The 13,861-nt window shown below is 44.8% G+C and overlaps 1 long non-coding RNA gene across 1 annotated transcript; it reads right to left on the bottom strand.

Annotated features, from left to right (window-relative positions):
• Window positions 1-66: 66 nt before the first annotated feature.
• LOC308070837 lies at window positions 67-6,208 on the bottom strand. The gene is made up of 2 exons (XR_013930879.1): window positions 5,915-6,208; window positions 67-1,564 (listed from the first exon to the last, which is right to left on the bottom strand). It is a non-coding gene; the product is annotated as an uncharacterized lncRNA (long non-coding RNA).
• Between the last annotated feature and the right edge of the window lie 7,653 nt (window positions 6,209-13,861).

Here is a 13,861-nt window from a genome sequence, read left to right as displayed (position 1 = left end):
GTTCAGGAACGGCACGGCGGCCGACCCCTGGCCGCGCGGTCCATCAGCTCACAGACACCAATGCGGTGGATGGCAAATGGCGTTTATTGCTGAACGACGCGACACTATATAGCCTAGGTTTACAATGTCACTTCCGTCTGCTTACATCATAAACTAAAAGCTGTTGGCTAGCTGGAGGGGGGCCCTGTGTTTCCATACAGCGCGAGATCTTCCGGCCGCCAAGCCCTACCTAGCAACATTTCCCCCCACCCCATGCTTAACTAAACAGGCTAAAATAGTAAAAATATTTCTAAAAAAGAGTACAAAGATAAGGCACACTGAGCAATTGGCACTTGGGAAGCGACTGGGGGTAATGGAGTGTAGCTTGGGATATTTGGGGAGAGCCAGGGAGAATCGGGGGAAATACTGATCAAGTACATTTTTAAAGCAGTTGTTGGTGTTCTACAAACATGATGTTGACCCTTTCTAGCCGGCTCTGGACAAAGGACACAAGCCTGTTTAATATACAGGGTCCGAAGATCAGTGTCAGCAGGATTATTGCAATCGGACCTACCAAGGTGGATATCAGGGTGGCTAGCCACGGAGATTGCTTAAACCATGATTCAAACCACCCTTGTTGGGCTTCCCTGTCTCTTTTTCTTTGAGCCAATCTCTCTCTCAATTTGGCCATTGAGTCCCTAACTACGCCGGTGTGGTCCGCATAGAAGCAACATTCCTCTTTCAAGGCGGCACAGAGGCCTCCTTGTTGCATAAACAGGAGGTCTAATCCCCGTCTATTCTGCAAAACAACCTCTGATAGCAAGGAGAGGGATTACTCCAAAAAGGTAATGGATTTCTCGATTTTTTGTAGGTCTTCATCGATGGCAGCTTGCAGTTGAGGCAGGCCTCGTCGCTGGGTCACTAGGGAGGTCACTCCCGTGGCCGTGCCGGCTGCTCCCAAACCAAGCAGCGTTGCTATTGTTACAGCTGTCAGTACTTCTCTTTTTTGAAGCCTGCTATTGGCTTCTCCCCAGTAGCGGTACATTTCTTCTTCTGGATGGTATAGGATCCTAGGAACAATCAGAATTTGTACACAAAAGTCAGCAGAATCGTCAAAAATTTTGAGGGACACACAGGGGGTTACTCCTGATCGATGGCAGATCCACATTCCGGGTGCGGATGGGATCACCCATTTACGGGTCTTGTCAACCGCAATGGTTCTTGCGCAGACAGCATTATCCCAGCTTGCTAGGGCGACATTACCAATACATATGCCCAGGCCCCTGACTTAGTTCAAGGTAACTCCTTTCCATGGTGTATCCCACCTACACTGGGTTGGATTGCTGTCTGATGAATAATCAAAGGAAGCATCAAGGGCAATGCCCTCGTAGAAGGGGGGATACACGTCATAACATAACCAACAGGAATTCATGAGATCCGGGTTTGACTGATTCAGCGACCGAAAGGTGGCATCTAACACGCTAAAAAATGGCTTGTCGCGTAAATGGTGAAGGTTCATGTTAGGTTGGCTTGAGGGAACTATCTGCTTGGTTAGTAAGGGATCGGCTGGGGCGGGCATGGCAGTCTGCAAGTTTTCTTTTCTTTGCTGGTTATCACTTTTGATCACGACGTTGGGGCCAATCGCTGTTCCGCTTTTTACTTCCTGTTTTTTAATAAAAAACAGTCCCCCCCTATCTGTGCCAGGTTTCCAGTATCTAACGCCCCAAGTTTTGCCGATGGTCCATCCTAGGTCGTTTTCATTGGTTACGTTTAAGAAAATATGTTGGCAGTCACATTTCCCTCGGCATACTGTCCTTTCCATCCCACTTGGTCTCCTAGGGGTGCAGCCTGTTGGTCCCCAACTGGTTTTAAGAAACGGGTCTGGTTTCGCTACCTTCCAGCCAGATGCAATGGTTTCACAGCCCCAGCGAGAACAGTAATACTGATAAGGGACGTTACAGTAAGATTTGCCGGGGTTAGAGCTGGGACACATATAATACATTATAGTGTTCGAACAGGGGGTTGAGAGGATTAGGTCACAGAGATATACTTGAAAACTAGGGGATCCCGGGGTAACTATCCTTTGCAGTATCTTTTGGTCCTCCCATCTTGCCAGTACCCATTCCCATGGCTGATGTTCATACAAGCCGCTAGACGGCGTTATGAACCCCAAAATTGAGATCACACAAAAACATCGCAGCCCCGCCTTGCGGGAGCTGTTTCGCCGTTGTCTGGACTCCGCCGGTGCAGAGCTCTCAGATGCGGACAGGCCGCTTGCCGACTCGTCGTCTTCTCTTGTCACCAGGGTATACTGGTTACGGGGGTGTCCGATGATCCGGTCCTGCAGATAAAAACTCACAGTTTTCATTAGTTTTATTCTGGAGGTCTGGCTTGATAGACTTAAGTGGACACCATTTGATTCTGTTATCTTTTCTGACCGCAGCATACCCTCGCCCTGTCAGAACTAATTTCCACCCTTGTTCCCACTCTCCTAGCTCATTTCTGATCATGACGTACGGACCTTCTTCTAGCGCTCGAGTGGCCCAGTGCTTCTGGGCAGGGCTATTCACCTCGTCTCCCCTGGAGAACTGGTTTAAAGCTAACAGGGCTGTTGCTAATAAGTGTGCCTGGTCCCTTGAGGGAATGACGTTGGTAAAACCTTCTGGTTTTGCTAATACCTCTAATTTAGATTTCAGAGTTTGATTTGCCCGTTCGACTATGGCTTGTCCTGTACTATTATATGGGATACCGTGTATCAGAGTAATACCCCATTTCAGAGCGAATGCCTGGACTGATTTAGACACAAAATTTGGGCTGTTGTCCGTTTTGATCTGATTAGGGATGCCAAGCCACGCCATGGCTGTTAGCCAATGTTGGATGGTTGCCTTAGCGTCGGTCTTAAGGTGTTGTGTCGCTACGATCACCCCGCTATATGTGTCTACAGTTACTGCTAGCCATGCTCGAGGTTTTAGCAATTGGCAGAGCGTAAAATCTGTCTGCCACACCTCAGCGGCTTTAAGACCTCTGGGGTTGACTCCGCTAGACCACAATGGTGCTTTTTGACAGTGGGGACATGTAGCTACTATATGTTTCGCGTCAGTGGCCGAGATCCCACATCTCTTTGCTAATGCTTTAGCTCCAATGTGGAGGGACTCATGTAATTGGCGGGCATCTTTCAGTGTCCACAACCCTTTTGCAGTGGCATCTGCTTTGTCGTTGCCGATTTGGAAGAACCCTTTGATTGGGTTATGGCTGTTGACATGGATAACCGGTATAGTGCCCTTTCGGGAAAAAAGTGCTTCTTCTAGCATCAGAGCTATTGTGGATGTTGACACGCCGGGCCCTGACATGGCTAAGGAAAGCTTGGCCACAAACATTGAATCAGTTACTATGTTGAGATGTTCTGTTGGGAACAGACCGCATGCCAGCACTACAGCTGCTGCTTCCAGCTGTTGGACGGAGATCGCACGATCGGTCATTTTGACACAGTGCCATTCTCCTCCCGACTGCCATACTGCTGCCGCAGTTGAGGTCGCTGAGGATGCGTCTGTGAAGACCATTGGTCCCTGTTGGGGCTGGTCCATGATTTTCTGTGGGAGGTCGACGTCGACAATAGCTAGCATTTGAGTCCAGGGGGGCTTTGTGGCATACCCGACTTCCCCCCCAAATCCGGTGAGGGCTATAGCTAGATATTCTGACATTGTCACTGATTGTGTTGGGAGCTGTTTGCGAAAGGGTAGGTATATTCTGGCTGGCTCAATGCCCAGATGCCTTAGGGCGAGTTTCCTGCCTTTCATGATGAGGTTACCGAGGCACTCGACTCCTGGAGAGAAAGCGCGTGACGTTTTTCCCAGGACTATCCATTGTATTGGCTGAGCTTTTTCAGGAGGGCCTTGGGCCAGCGCTCCTACTCCCCCCCCTTCTGTGAAGTGCACATACAGATCGAGTGGCATAGCTGGGTTCCACCTGGCGAGTGTGTTTGATGACACCTGTTGTTCGATAAAGTCGAGAGAGTTTACTGCCTCTGTCGTCAGAGTTTTTTGTTCCCATGGGTGTTTCCCTTTCAAAAGATCATACAGGGGGGCCATGATTTCGGGAGGGATCAGGACAACATTGCGGAGCCATTGCAAAGACCCCACTAACTGTTGCATATCATGGAGTGTTTTAACGGCTCGACGGATTTTTATTTGAGGAGGTGTTATATAAGAACTTGTGATTCCCATTCCCTAGAAACTGACACAGGGTCCTCTTAATTTTTGCACTCGCGATTTCAAACCCGTTTGTCTTGAGGGTTTCTGAAATGATTGTCACCAGGTGGTCTACCTGATTGCCTGATGGTGCGGCAATCAGGATATCATCCATATATTGAATGATAGTCGCAGTCGGGTCACTGCGCCGTACCGGTGCCAGTGCTCGATCCACTGTGATTTGACAGATAGTGGGTGAATTGATCATTCCTTGGGGCAGCACTTTCCACTGGAAGCGCAAGTTAGGGCGTTGGCTGTTTGGAGACACTACAGAAAAAGCAAACCGCTCTTTGTCCGCCTCATGCAGAGGTATTGAGAAAAAACAATCTTTAATATCAAGGACAGCACAAGGTTGTCCCTCCGGAACCATGGAGTTCATGGGCAACAGTGTTTGAACTGGACCCATTGGCTGGATTTTTTTGTTTACCTCACGCAGGTCATGGAGGAGACGAAACCCCTCGCCTGCTCGTTTGGGTATTACAAAGACTGGGGTGTTCCATGGACTAGTGGAAGGCTCTATATGACCTCGTTGCAGTTCGTGGTCAACTAACTCAAGAAGGGCATCCATTCGAGGCTTTGACAGGGGCCACTGCTCGACCCAGACTGGGTCGGATGATTTCCATGTCAGTCTGATCGGTGGAAGTGGGTGTACGGCAGTGGCCCTTACTGTAAATTTGTCACTCTGGCTTTTAATAAGGCTAGGGTGTCCCTTCCCAACAGGGGTGGGACTCCTGACATGACGTATGGGAAGAGGGTAATGGTCTTTTCTGGTCCCTTTTCTGTGTGGAGCGTGATTGCTACCAAGTGAGCACTTTTCCGAGCTCGGGTTAATCCCCCGACTCCGCCCACCATGGAGGCGTCTTCCAATTTCCAATGTGGGGGCCAGCTCGTTTCAGGAATGACTGTAACATCTGCTCCGGTATCAATCAAAAAGGGGATACTGATGGTGGTACCATTTAGGGAATTATGGAGGGAACAAATCCCCCACACCACTGGCGGGTTGTCACACCTTACTGCCAGGGCCACCCAGGGGTCTCGCCCCCACCGGGCGGTCCCTGCTGTCCCTGGGACGGAGGCCAGGTTTGTGGGGTCGTTGGCTGGGCCATAAAGTTGGTTGCTTCCTGCGGGGGCAACAGGTTCGGGAGTGACCCCCCCTGTCTGGGGTTGGTGTAATGGGGCCGCCTGACATCCCAAGTGGGAGAGGGCTGTGTGCGGCCCAGGGGCCCCCTCCCCTTCCCGTTTCCCTGCTTTTTAAGTCTGCATTCCTTCGCGAGGTGCCCTCTCTTTCCACAGGCCCAACATGGTCCTTTAGATCGGTTTTGCGGGGGGAGTGCTGTTGGCAGGTCTCCTGATTGGGGGCAATTAATCATCGCATGGCCTGGCTGGCCACATTTGGGGCATATCATCACGCTAGCCAGTGCACGAACGGCCACTTGGATTGGGGCCAGGTGTTCCTCGCTCACTACATGTTTAATCATGTCTGCGAGACTTGACCCAGGTGGCAGCGATCGCAGGATTTCCTTGGGTTTTAGATTAGACTGTTGCCGCAAACAGTCTGCGACAACCGGGCCTTTTGCCTCTGGGGGCAGGGTCGAGGAATCGACTGCTGCTTGGAGGCGATCTACAAACTGTGTGAAACTCTCGCTTTCTTTTTGTTTTATTGTGGACCATGGCGATGGCTTGGCAACAACTCTAGAGGTTGTGCGAATAGCCTCTCTAGCTGCACGGGTGGTTGCCATAACTTCATGGGCCCGCAGGCCCTGGGCTTGTGCTTGGGGGGTAATCATTGTTGGGTCTGTACCCATCAACCGCTGTAGGCTGGAGCCGTGTAGCGGATGATCCGCTCCGGTTACTCGGGCTAACTGCCTTGCACAGTTCTCCTCCCATTCTTGTTTAAACACAATCATCCCTGCCCCGTCAAAAATCAACCTACAGGTCTGTTTTATATTGAACAGGAGCAAATCATCTCCCCCAAAAACCCCATCTATGAGTGCTGCGGGCATTTCGGGCGAGCGGGAGTCAGATTCAAATACTCATGGAGTTCAAGATCTGATCCGTTTATTGTACAAACCAGGTACACTTTTATAAGGCATTCTATAAACGTGCGATAATGTGATTGGCTATCTTACAAGCGTATAATAATATGATTGGTTAACAATTGTTTATTGGCAAGATTTCTGTTTCTGCTCATTCTGGCACGTAGGCTCTTTTCTGCCGTTTCCCAGCTCCTCTTATCGCGTCCTGCTGGCTCTGGTTTTGTGCAAGCATCTGCAATTTGTTCCTCCCTCTTCATTCCACTGTTCTGGTCGTGGCCTCGTCTTATTTCTTCAGTATTTTTCCACTTGCTTCAAAGTTCAGTATAATCATTCAATACAGCAAGAGCCCCAACATATGAGGGTGGAGACCATGGCCGAATTGAGTCCTTTGCCCGCGATTGCTTTAACAATCGCTTGTATATCCTTAGGGCTTAAGGGCAAATGAACCCTCTGTCCCCCGTCCGTCACTCGGACCGGGAATGCTAGTGCGTCCGATGGGGCCCAATCGGCACATGCAATTTGTATTTTTCTCCAATCAGTGAGAGTAATTTCTGTCCCCTTCTGTTTTTCTTTTTCCGTGAGTGGTGATATTTTGGTCTTTGTATTTGCAAGCCAAGTCTCCCATGCAGAGTCTGAGCCGGAGTCAGAGTCCGACTGACTGCTCTCTTCCGGGTGTTGGTGGTATGTGGTCGGGCTTCGGCCCCTCCCCTTTCTTGTGTAATTGGGCGGTTCTTTCCCTTTTTGCCCGCCCTGCCTTCCGCTTGGGGAGGCGCCTGCCTTATAAGGACGGTTTTGGGGAGGGTCATTCTGATTAGCTTTCTGCCCCTCACTCGTGCTCTTTTCCCTTTTTTGGTCATGCCAATCACTCTTTTCCTTCCCATTCTCCTCCCCCTCTCCTCTGTGTGCGCCTGTTAACTCTAGCGCTCCCCCCCTGCTCCCGCCGGGGGCGGTCTCGCCCCGCCCTTCTTCTTGCTGCTCGGCGCCATCTTGGGGCACATATGGTGGTGGTTCAATCCGTGTATTTTCAGCCTCGGCTTTCGCCTCAGCACCCCTGGCCTCTGCCGCCAGTTTGCCCCAAAAGGAGTTCGCCGAGGAGTCTGTGGGCGAGCTGAAGATGTTAGAGTCTTTCGGACGCTGAGTGGGCGCGTCACTTTTCTGTCGGCTTTGAGGGTCGACGGAACCCTCCTCAGCCGGGGGGTGTGAGGTTTGCGTAGCCGCCCCAATTCCCACCTGTGGGGTGGTTAACAGAAAATCCCTGGCAGCTTTCCAGGTCTCCTGCTCGTGTCTAGCTTTTTGGAGAGCCTGGACGACTTTCCCCCACGCTTTCAGATTTTTCCCACTACCAGTAGACATTGTTTCATCGCATAAAGCACGGGAACATTTGTCCCACACATCTGGGTGGAGTATATCCACCGGCTGGTCAATGGCCCCCAGCTCCAAAAGTCTCGCGACTGCGAGAGTAAAATCTTTGGGCTTACAGTCAATACCCCACTGCTTATGCAGCTGTAATACGACCTTCGCAAGAGCTTCCATCCTCTTGGCTGGTCCGGGAGCGTCCTCCCCGCCGGGCTGGTCCTGCCGCTCCGGCCGCCGTTCACCCGACTCCAGGTGATTTTCCCGGGTTTCGGCACCACTTGTTGCCTTTTGAGGCACGCGGTGACCTGGTTCAGGAACGGCACGGCGGCCGACCCCTGGCCACGCGGTCCATCAGCTCACAGACACCAATGTGGTGGATGGCAAATGGCGTTTATTGCTGAACGACGCGGCACTATATAGCCTAGGTTTACAATGTCACTTCCGTCTGCTTACATCATAAACCAAAAGCTGTTGGCTACCTGGAGGGGGGCCCTGTGTTTCTGTACAGCGCGAGATCTTCCGGCCGCCAGGCCCTACCTAGCAACAGTCGTTCTGCTGCTAAGACATGAATAAGTAACTCGAGGAGATACTTGACTGGTAATGGCCTAGATCTCCATTTGGCCCTTGGGTGGAATGCTACGTGCAACGATGCATTTCAAAATAGCCCTCATAGTACAAACCTTACTTTGCGGTGGTGTTTGGTTTTCATCTGTAAGTATAACTGCTTTTTCTTCACTCGAATGGTGTGATGCATTACACGAGCTCTAGGTCACGGGATCTGATCACTTTGTAAGCTCTTAGGATAACTTAATCTAGAAATTCATGAACTTGGGGTCTAATGAAAGTAAATGAAAGACAGCGCAAAAACTATACTGCGTTCATGAACCATACCTGTGTGCATTTAGAAAATGTTGAGCTATTAACTGATTAATTTATAAACTGCACTGACAATGTTTCCTGTAGTGACACTTCCTTCTCAAATAAATGGAAATATTTTTTTTAGATCCTTTTGAGCTGAAAATGGACAGCTTCCTTGACCCTCCGTCTTTTAAGCAGTTGTGAGCATTTGACCAGGGTCCCCCTCTGAGGTATCCTGAGCGATAGATTGATCTCAAGAGGGGTTGGTTACTTTAGTTTCTTCTCATTAACAACGCAGGCATACTTCAGCCCTTTAAGGTTTGTACTTTGTTCTGAACAAATCCAAATTCCACTGGCTTGGAGGTGGCTCTTTAAGTGGCACTCAGAGGATATAGTGCGGGCTTTCATACAGCAGTAGGCGTGTATGTAGAACTTGAATATGTGTTTAATTTTTCTGAATAGATTGGCGACTCTTCCGCACCTCTTTCTCTGGCCCAGCTTATTAAGGTATGCTTGGATGTACTTTCTTGTGAAATAGTGGTTTTAAACCTTACACTGTGCTCTCTAGCTGGATAGCTGCTGTAATATGAGAAAAAACATTAGTTGTTAATAACTCAGAGTGTTTCTCCTAACTTTAAAATGTGCGTATACTTTGATACTATCCTGTAGAGAGTAGTTCCCAGCTTGGGAAGATGGAAGGGGAGCACCTTACTGGCCTCAGTGTAATGCTGCAGTATTACTCATCTGCAAGACACAAAGAAGCAGCACTTCAGAAGCTGTTTACCATTTTTCATATGACCCGTTAATTCTTCATTGGAAACTAACACAAATTTTTCAGAAGAATTTAATTGGCTGTAAGTTATGGACATTGCTGGGGCCTTTGCAACAGCCAGAAAAGACGTGTTTCTGGAACATGGACAATTGCATGGCTGTTTTTGAATTACTAGTCATTACCTAACCCTATGATAGGTATGACGAAACCCTAAGTCTGAATTTTAAGACATAACCGTAAGTCTTCACGCTACGACTTAACCCTATGACTTAACCCTAAAACCTAACTCTAAGACTTAACCTTAAGACTTAACGCTAAGACTCAACCATAAGACATAACCCTAAGACTTAAACGTAAGGCTCAACCTTGAGATTTAACACTGAGAGTTAAACATAATATTAACCCTAAGATTTAACGTTAAGATTTAAGCTTGGGAGTTAACATTAAGACTTAACGTTAAAACTTAAATTTAAAAGTTAATGATAAGACTTACACCCTAAGACTTAACATTAAGACTTAAGTTTAACACTTATAATTAAGACTTAATTTTAAGACTTAACCCTAAGACTTAACTCTGAGATTTAGCCATAAGACTTAATCCTAAGTCTAAACAATAAGTCTTAAGGTTAAGTTTTGACCTTAAGCCTTAACCTTAAGACTCAACCGTGAGACTTAACCGTGAATCGTAACCATAAGACTTATCCCTAAAACTGAAAACTGAGACTTAAACCTAAGATTTAACCTGAAGACTTAACCCTAAAACGTAGCCCTGAGACTTATCCTTGAGCTTTAACCTTGATACTTAATCCTGAGACTTAGCCCTAAGACTTATCCCCAAGACATAACTCTAAGGCGTAACCCTAAGACTTAACCTTAAGGCTCAACCTTAAAACTTAACATTAAGACTTAACCCTGAGACTTAACCATAAGACTTATCCTCAAGATTGTACTCTAAGACTTAACCCTAAGACTTAAGATGAAGACTTAACCCTAAGGCTCAATCTATGAGATGTAAACTTAAGACTTAACCTTTAGGAATTAACCCTGACACTTAACCTTAAGGCTTAACCCTAAGACTTAAGCTTAAGGTTTAAAATTAGGACTTCACATTAAGACTTATCCCTAAGACATAATCCTGAGACTTAACCCTAAGACTTAACCTCAAGTTTAACTTCAAAACTTAACCCTAAGACTGAATCCTAAGACACAACTTGACCACGTAACCCTGAGACTTAACCTTGAGACTTTACCTTGAAATTTAACCCTGGGATTTAACCCTAAGTCTTAATGCTAAGACTTAACTTTAAGATGTACCATTAAGACTTAACCTTAAAGCGTAACCTTAAGATTTACACTCAATACTTAACCCTAAGACTTAACCCTATGACGTAAACTTAAGGTTAAACCTTAAGACAAAACTTGAAGACTTAATTCAAAGACTTATCCCTAAGACTCAACACTGAGACTTAAACCTAAGATTTAAGACTTAACCCTAAGACTTAGCCCCAAGACTTAAGTCTAAGACTTCAAGTTATGAATTAAACTTTAGACTTAACCCTAAGACTCAAGCCATAAGACTTCACCTTAAAATTTAACCCTAAGACTGAACCCTAAAATATAACTTTTAAGACTTAACAATAAGACTGAACATTAAGACACAACCTTACGACTTCTACCCTGAGACCTAACCTTGAGACTTAACACTGAGATTTAACCCTAAGACTTAACTTTAAGATGTAACATTCGGACTTAACCTTAAAACTTAACCCTAAGCCTCAACCTTAAGAAGTAACTTGAAGACTTAACCCTGAGAATGAACTCTAAGACTTCAACTTAATAATTAACGCTCAGATATAACCCTCAGACTTAAACTTAAGAAATAACCCTAAGACTTAACCTTAATATTTAACTTGAAGATGTAACCTTAAGGCTTAACCCTAAACTTAACCCTAAGAGTTAACCTTAAGTGTTGACCTTACAGATTTAACCCTAAGAGTTAACCTTAGGACTGAAACGTTAAGACTTAACCCTAAGACTTATCCCCAAGACGTAACTCTAAAGAGTTAACCCTAAGACTTCAACTTGTGATTTAAACTTTAGACTGAACCCTAAGACTTAAAATTACGATTTAACATTAAGATTTAACCATAAGACTTTACCCTAAGACTTCAGGTTAAGTTTTAACCTTAAGACTCAACCCTGAGACTTAGTCGTGAAATTTATCCATAAGACTTATCCCTAAAACTGAAAACTGAGACTTAAACCTAAGATTTAACCTGAAGACTTAACCCTAAAACGTAGCCCTGAGACTTATCCTTGAGCTTTAACCTTGATACTTAATCCTGAGACTTAGCCCTAAGACTTATCCCCAAGACATAACTCTAAGGCTTAACCCTAAGACTTAACCTTAAGGCTCAACCTTAAGACTTAACATTAAGACTTAACCCTGAGACTTAACCATAAGACTTATCCTCAAGATTGTACTCTAAGACTTAACCCTAAGACTTAAGATGAAGACTTAACCCTAAGACTCAATCTATGAGATGTAAACTTAAGACTTAATTAACCCTAAGACTCAATCTATGAGATGTAAACTTAAGACTTAACCTTTAGGAATTAACCCTGACACTTAACCTTAAGGCTTAACCCTAAGACTTAAGCTTAAGGTTTAAACTTAAGACTTATCCCTAAGACATAATCCTGAGACTTAACCCTAAGACTTAACCTCAAGTTTAACTTCAAAACTTAACCCTAAGACTGAATCCTAAGACACAACTTGACCACGTAACCCTGAGACTTAACCTTGAGACTTTACCTTGAAATTTAACCCTGGGATTTAACCCTAAGTCTTAATGCTAAGACTTAACTTTAAGATGTACCATTAAGACTTAACCTTAAAGCGTAACCTTAAGATTTACACTCAATACTTAACCCTAAGACTTAACCCTATGACGTAAACTTAAGGTTAAACCTTAAGACAAAACTTGAAGACTTAATTCAAAGACTTATCCCTAAGACTCAACACTGAGACTTAAACCTAAGATTTAAGACTTAACCCTAAGACTTAGCCCCAAGACTTAAGTCTAAGACTTCAAGTTATGAATTAAACTTTAGACTTAACCCTAAGACTCAAGCCATAAGACTTCACCTTAAGACTTAACCCTAAGACTTAACCTTAAAATTTAACCCTAAGACTGAACCCTAAAATATAACTTTTAAGACTTAACAATAAGACTGAACATTAAGACACAACCTTACGACTTCTACCCTGAGACCTAACCTTGAGACTTAACACTGAGATTTAACCCTAAGACTTAACTTTAAGATGTAACATTCGGACTTAACCTTAAAACTTAACCCTAAGTCTCAACCTTAAGAAGTAACTTGAAGACTTAACCCTGAGAATGAACTCTAAGACTTCAACTTAATAATTAACGCTCAGATATAACCCTCAGACTTAAACTTAAGAAATAACCCTAAGACTTAACCTTAATATTTAACTTGAAGATGTAACCTTAAGGCTTAACCCTAAACTTAACCCTAAGAGTTAACCTTAAGTGTTGACCTTACAGATTTAACCCTAAGAGTTAACCTTAGGACTGAAACGTTAAGACTTAACCCTAAGACTTATCCCCAAGACTTAACTCTAAAGAGTTAACCCTAAGACTTCAGGTTAAGTTTTAACCTTAAGACTCAACCCTGAGACTTAGTCGTGAAATTTATCCATAAGACTTATCCCTAAAACTGAAAACTGAGACTTAAACCTAAGATTTAACCTGAAGACTTAACCCTAAAACGTAGCCCTGAGACTTATCCTTGAGCTTTAACCTTGATACTTAATCCTGAGACTTAGCCCTAAGACTTATCCCCAAGACATAACTCTAAGGCTTAACCCTAAGACTTAACCTTAAGGCTCAACCTTAAGACTTAACATTAAGACTTAACCCTGAGACTTAACCATAAGACTTATCCTCAAGATTGTACTCTAAGACTTAACCCTAAGACTTAAGATGAAGACTTAACCCTAAGACTCAATCTATGAGATGTAAACTTAAGACTTAATTAACCCTAAGGCTCAATCTATGAGATGTAAACTTAAGACTTAACCTTTAGGAATTAACCCTGACACTTAACCTTAAGGCTTAACCCTAAGACTTAAGCTTAAGGTTTAAACTTAAGACTTATCCCTAAGACATAAGCCTGAGACTTAACCCTAAGACTTAACCTCAAGTTTAACTTCAAAACTTAACCCTAAGACTGAATCCTAAGACACAACTTGACCACGTAACCCTGAGACTTAACCTTGAGACTTTACTTTGAAATTTAACCCTGGGATTTAACCCTAAGTCTTAATGCTAAGACTTAACTTTAAGATGTACCATTAAGACTTAACCTTAACACGTAACCTTAAGATTTACACTCAATACTTAACCCTAAGACTTAACCCTATGACGTAAACTTATGGTTAAAACTTAAGACAAAACTTGAAGACTTAATTCAAAGACTTATCCCTAAGACTCAACACTGAGACTTAAACCTAAGATTTAAGACTTAACCCTAAGACTTAGCCCCAAGACTTAAGTCTAAGACTTAAACTTATGAATTAAACTTTA

The sequence above is a fragment of the Falco punctatus genome, assembly GCF_963210335.1.
Source record: "Falco punctatus genome assembly, chromosome: 10".
Taxonomy (NCBI): domain Eukaryota; kingdom Metazoa; phylum Chordata; class Aves; order Falconiformes; family Falconidae; genus Falco; species Falco punctatus.
The sequence above is the reverse complement of the archived record's forward strand: the minus strand, read 5'-3'. Positions and strand labels throughout refer to the sequence as shown.